Consider the following 6687-nt stretch of genomic DNA (forward strand, 5'->3'; position numbering starts at 1 on the left):
TTTATGGGGTTTTTCCTTTTACAGTCTATGGGTTTTTCTCCTTGGTTTCCGAACAAGGTTGTCACAGCTGTCCTTCATTTCCAATTAAGAACTTGCTTTTTTTTTTTTTTTTTTAACTGAACCAAATACTTGGCTGTTTAAAAATGAAGCCCTTTCGCTTTTCTGTATCAAAATGTAGGGAGTCAGTTTTTATCATACGGTCTGGTCTTACAGGACAATGTCTTGGGTTTATTTTATTTTTATTTTTTTAAGTAGCCTAGTCCAGATTGGTGCACTTAATCCTCAAATAGCCAAGTCTATTCTTGAGTTGTGATTTTCACCGTTTAAAAAAAAAAAAGCCTAGTATAGCCTACTCGTTTCCTTTGCCTGGTTGTAGAAATGATGCGCGTTTTTCAATGTTGGATGAGTGGTGACTCGGCCTTTGCGCACTACTGTTCCAAAGTGAGCGGACCCAGTGTGCGCGTCGCGTCTGTCCTGCATGAAGTTCTCTCTAGTCTACCTGTAAAACTGAAACGACCTTATTTTGCAGGTGGTCCGGGCAGATGAAACTAACAGCACTGCTTCGCCCAACACCACCACGGTGCTGTCCACGACTACTAACAAGACGACCCCCAACGGCTGCGAGAGGACCGCCGGCGTCGCGCTGCTGCTCCCCCTCGGCCTGGGGCTCTTCGTTCTGCACGGCTGGTCCCAATGACCGGACTGATGGATTTCCACACCGGACACCACCATGAGGGCTAGACCGGCGGCGCAGCGTTATTCAAGACCCCCTCCTTCTCACCCCCCTGTTAAAACATGTGGATTTTAAGATATATTGTCACCTCGGGGACTTGTTGACAGCCGGGGACGCACCGTGTCCCCGAGGGGGATGGACCAGCCTACATGGAAATTCACATTACCTGGAGATGAAGGCTCTCTGGTGGTGCTCCGGAGACAGACAGACTCTGGTCCTCCTATGTGCGCTCTTAAAGAAAGTAAGCCTCTGTAACGGATACAGGCTTCATGTCCACGTTTAAAAGTAATTGTAAATGTTTAGGAGACTTTGCACTGCAAATACTGAAAATAATTGACTTGTATTTTGCTTTTTTAGGTCTTAAATTTTTTTATAAGTTGAATAAAGCTTATTCTAAGTGACATGATGGTGCTGGAGTCTCTTTGCAACATGAAGGAATGTTTTAGGTACTGGGTTTCTGATGCAAATGGGTTAAACCTGGTACACAAGCTGCAGGAAAACATGATGTTCAATAAGTAGGCCTACTGAAACATTGATGTGCATTCAAAAGTTTAGAGAAGGTTCACCTGTAAAGGTTATAGTGCATGGGTGCATTTTGAAATTTGATCCAAAAGCCAAACATCCCTATAACGTTTGTGTAGTGTATTTTATTTTCTGTCTCTATAGGCTCATCCAGCTCTGCTCTTGCACAGGGCAATCTGAGCTGGTAAACAGGAACGACTAGAAACAACAGAAATGTATATCTAAATTCTAAGTCTTCTATTTCAACCTCTAAATCATGGTCTCTGAAATGTATCCCCACTAAAATACAGCAAAAGTACCAAGTCAGTTGGTTGTGGGATGATTTACTGAATTAAATCTGACCCCCTCCCCCTTCACCTGCTGCAGGGGCTCCATGAAAGACTGGAATTCACCTGTAAGCCCCCCCCCGCCCACTCTTTATCTCTGTGGCAACCATCCTGCACCTGACAAAGGCTGAATTGTTCCACTCATCTTATCTCCTCCAAAGGTAAACTTAGATCAGGACCTTTCCTCTGTCTCTCTTCCATCATACTATTGTGTTACTTTAAAGTGGATGTCCTGTCTACTCCAAGTTGAAGCTTAAGAGGCCTTAGCACGGCCGTCTAATATAATGCTTGGTGTGCTCATGTGATCAAGAGAAGTGTTCTCCTTTAGTCGACCGCCAGAGTGTGGCTGCTTTAAGCCTTCCTCCTATGCTGTCACTTCACCCCTCTCATCCATCAAATAGAAACCAGAGTTTAGGTTCCTCTGATTATTTGCTGTGGAGTGAGTTCTTGTGAGGGAGCAAATACAAGAGTGTGTAGAGGTTCGGGAGGGGGGAGGGGGTCAGGGAGAGGTAAAGGACACTCCAGAGCTTTCATCACTGAGCCGTGCAGCCCCTTCACCTGCTCTCAGTCTCACTCTTTTCCCAGCAGGATTCTGAAGCCATGTTGCATGCAGTCTGTTAGTATAGTTCAGCATCATGCACTCTGTTTTCATGACCGTCATCATCCCACCTGAATACTGAACTCTGTCGTCAGTGATTCAGCACGTCTCTGTGGAGTCTAACAAGTCAGTTGGTTCCTGATCAGTGAGACTGCACTGTCACAACACGATGCTTGCATCACTTCCTCATCGACAAACCTTTATGGCTGGCTTTGATGAATCCCCTGGCAACTCATCTGTCTTGGTAAACATGGTAAAATGATAAGAAGCTTTGCTGTGCCTGGTTACAGCCTCACAGAGCGAGTTGCTTAGTCAATTATTAGTTTTGTCCTTGAATAAATACACAAAATATTTCCCTCTGCTTTGCTTATTTACATTTTTTTTTTTAACTTCAACCTGTTAACAATTTCTTTTATAGTCTTCTACTTCAAAGAGACACGGAAGAAGAGAGAAAAAATCAAGTTAATCATTTAAACATTAACTAGACTTACTGTATATTCAAAGTGACCCTCAGTAGGTAGCCTATAGCTCTGAAAAGAGAGAGGCATGTTATTTGGACAAGCAACTGAAATGATTATTAACTTAACTGAGTGACTATATAGCTATTGAGTGTAGAGGGCACACAGAGTTCTGTCAACAAGAGAAGGAAGAGAGAGGGACACTATATCACACCTATAAGGAAAAAAAAAAATTTAACAAATTAAAAATCATATCCTCAAACTGCTCAGACAAATGACTATTTAGCTGTAAAAATTAACTCCAGTGAGCTGAGATGCTTCAAAATCATGAAAACTGTTCATCATTTGTTTTCATATGTTCTGTTCACAGTATGGCGGAGGCAGATAGAAAAAGAATATGATATAATGCTGATTTATTCACATGAAAAAACGGAAGGGCCTCAGAGTCAGAGACCCCCGACAGGTAAATAGTAAGTAAGGTTACACAGACAAGAGAGAGAGGAGGAGGAGGAGGAGGAGGAGGAGAGAGGAAGATCTGGTTTCAAAACCTCCTGTGAGCTTTAGTGACTGCGCTGAAAGAGACAGGTAGTGACCCTGCATCTGTTTTTTTTTTTTTATTTAGAAGTTGCATCATTTTCCGTTGTAGCTGTGTGTATTTGCATCTGAGAAGGAAATTCAATTCAATGTTATGACTTCAGAGGAACATGCTGACGGTGAGCATGGCATGGGGAGCCAGCCAGGTAGCAGATGCAGAAGCGTAGCACAGCAACAAGAACAACAACACTGTTCTTCAACAACTGTACTCATACAGAGATTTTGTGAAATTATTGTAATTTCCATAATGATGTGTGGATAGAGACATCATGCCATGCATCGCTGCTTTAGGGAAGTTCAGATGTTGCGTTACAACCACATCCTGTGCAGATACGGAACTCAAAATATAGTTCAAAGAGGATATAAAATTAAACTGCAGCAAAATTAATCTAAAACATGATTGTGTTGAATAGAAGTCGGTTTCTGAACTACATTTTGCAGTTGGTTGTGTTTTTCTGACTGGTAGACCAGTAGGTGATGCTTGAGATTCTTGGTCTGACCAACAGGTTTCTCGATCTCTATGTATATCATCTCAAATGAAGTCAGCCTCAGGAAGTCATGACTGAACACAATATTAAAATTAACAATACTAGCTTTGAAGTGGAAATAGGGTTTTGACAATGTATAGATTAGCTTACACTGAGGGCTTTAAGGTCAAAGCAGACGTACACCTCTGAAGACTTGACACAATGGACTTATATAATGTGTGTTAACTTCTGCATATTCTTTTCTGAAACCTCCAAGGTTTCACACGTAAAAGTGAACTCATTACTTAAAACATCCCAAAATACACATTCTGACTTTTCACCCTGCTGTTAGCTACTGTATCATTTGTATGATATTTCTGAAAGTCAAAGTGTGTTAAAGTCCTTGTAAATATGTTAAACTACCAAGTAAAAGACAGATGAGAGGTTTGTGGTAAAATAAAGTCTCCATCCATCCATCCATCCATCCATCCATCCATCCATCCATCCATCCATCCATCCATCCATCCATCCATCCATCCATCCATCCATCCATCCATCCATCCATCCATCCATCCATCCATCCATCCATCCATCTGAGATTCAGTTTTGTTAGTGTACATATCCAGTGTACAAGGAGTGGGAAGCAGTATAAACTTATTTATTCCCACTCCCTGATTACATCAATCAATCAATGCTACCTTAGATTCATAGCTTCCTGATTAATAACCAAGTATATCAATTACATTTCTATGTATATATGTATATAGACATACCCTTACACTTATGATATGATAAATTACTCATAAGAAATATGATTCAATATTTAATACTTTATTGCCATGTCAGCATGTCAATTGGAATTATTTGCTTCAGTGGGCTTCACACACTGTAAAAAGACATTAACTCCAAAACATTAAAAGATATTTAACTGTAAAAAAAAAAGATAAAAACCAGACCATTTAAAGGGGTAAAATAATAACCACTAAAGCGCTTGTAGAAGGATTAGCAGCAGTACAAAGTGCAGAATGCATGTTAAAAAGTGCTCAATCGAATAAGCAAAAATTATACATAAAATACAGTTTGACAGCTTCTTGATTAAAACATATCACGTATCTTAAAATGGAAGCTCCTGACAGCTTGGCTGTATGTACTGGTTGTTCTTCACTTGATGCCCTCCAGTCTTTTTTTAGATGGGAGGGGTCCATTCACTCCACTCGCTGCACTTCTGTATTATTGATAGTCAAGAGAACTTCCATCCATCCATCCATCCATCCATCCATCCATCCATCCATCCATCCATCCATCCATCCATCCATCCATCCATCCATCCATCCATCCTGGCTAATCTTTGGCAGCTGCTGAAAGCTGCAGGACCCAAACTCTGTGTCTGGGATGTCCCTTCACCTAACACAGACAGCCATGCCATTTATCTTCTGGTTTAAAGAATAACAGGCCCCCACACACACACGCACGCACGCACGCACGCACGCACGCACGCACACACACACACACACACACACACACACACACACACACACACACACACACACACACACACACACACACACATACCTGTTGTCTGTTTTTTCCTTTAAAACAAAGCACTGTCTTGGTTTCCTATAAAGCTCCTGTAATAAACCCACCTTCATGATTGTCATAATGTAACTTTCTATTGAACCTCTTCACAGAGGGATCACCTCACTGTGCAGTTGACGTATGCTAATTGATTGGAAATACCAAAACTTGGTCAATGATAAATAGACCTTGGCTTGCACTTATATAGTGCTTTTCTACTCTCACAGGACCGCTGAAAGCGCTTTACACTGCTCGTCACATTCACCCCTTCACACACACATTCATACAGCGCTTTACTACAGTGATTGAAAGCTAATCATTCACACACCCACTGCACACATCTGGGGGCAAGTGTGGGTTCAGTGCTTTATTGCCCAAGCCCATTTTGATACGCAGTCTGCCAGCTAACATTCATGTTGAATGTTTTGTACAGTGTCTACGACTACCTTGCAGATGTTTTAGGTATACATACTGTCATATAGGGAGCCTGCTGCCATGGGGACAAGAGCTCTGTTCTGTGTGGATGAGCCATGGCTTATGCAAGGAGTCTGTGTTTCACTGAGATTTCATTAGCACATCCTACTCTGTCAGCCGTGAGCGGGGGTGACATTTACGTAATGAACACAGATCAGGATCAAATGTGAAGCAGTGGAAAGAGCTGGGCAGGTGGGGGGGATAGAGTGAGGATGAAAGAGGGCAGAGAGCGATGTCACACCAATCCACACATCCGGAGAGGAGAATGTCAGAGGAAACAGGAGCCCTGCCTGGACTCTCTGCATTCTGCCCCGTGTTTGTACATGAGATACTGTGAAAATGAATAATATGTTTTCCAAAGTGTCAACTTCATCCAGCTATTGTTCTGTTTGAGTCGCCCCCTCAACTCATGGAGAACAGGTTTAAACAACAAACAGGCATGGTAACTTTCATTTAAAGCAGAAGTAAGCGGAATATTTGTGTTAATATAAGTCTTAAACAGTTGTATCTTCCGACAGCAATCACTTCTATAGAGTGTTTGGTCTGAAACACGGGTCTGTCAGTCACTCTGCTCTGCTGTAAACTGAGGAGAAAACTTTCCTTGTATCCTACAACCTTTATCCAATGAGGAGAGAGAACGGCATAAAGGGGCGGTCCTCTCTGTGTGTGCAGCCAAGGGATGCGCGTGAATGTGGTGACGTAGGGACGAGGGCGGGGACTGCTAACTCCATCTGCTGACAGGAAGTTAGACAAAACCACCGGATCGCTTACTTCTGCTTTAACATTTCATTGTAAGACTCACTGATGTAACACAGTAGGCTACAATAACAGTGGACCTGGTGAGAATACCACTACATCAAGGTTTTTTTATTTTCAGCGTTCACTATAACATAGTGATGCTGACTGTGACATGAGCCGACCCACCAAACACACACAATAA

This window comes from Trachurus trachurus (assembly GCF_905171665.1).
Source record: "Trachurus trachurus genome assembly, chromosome: 22".
In the NCBI taxonomy this organism is placed as follows: Eukaryota; Metazoa; Chordata; class Actinopteri; order Carangiformes; family Carangidae; genus Trachurus; species Trachurus trachurus.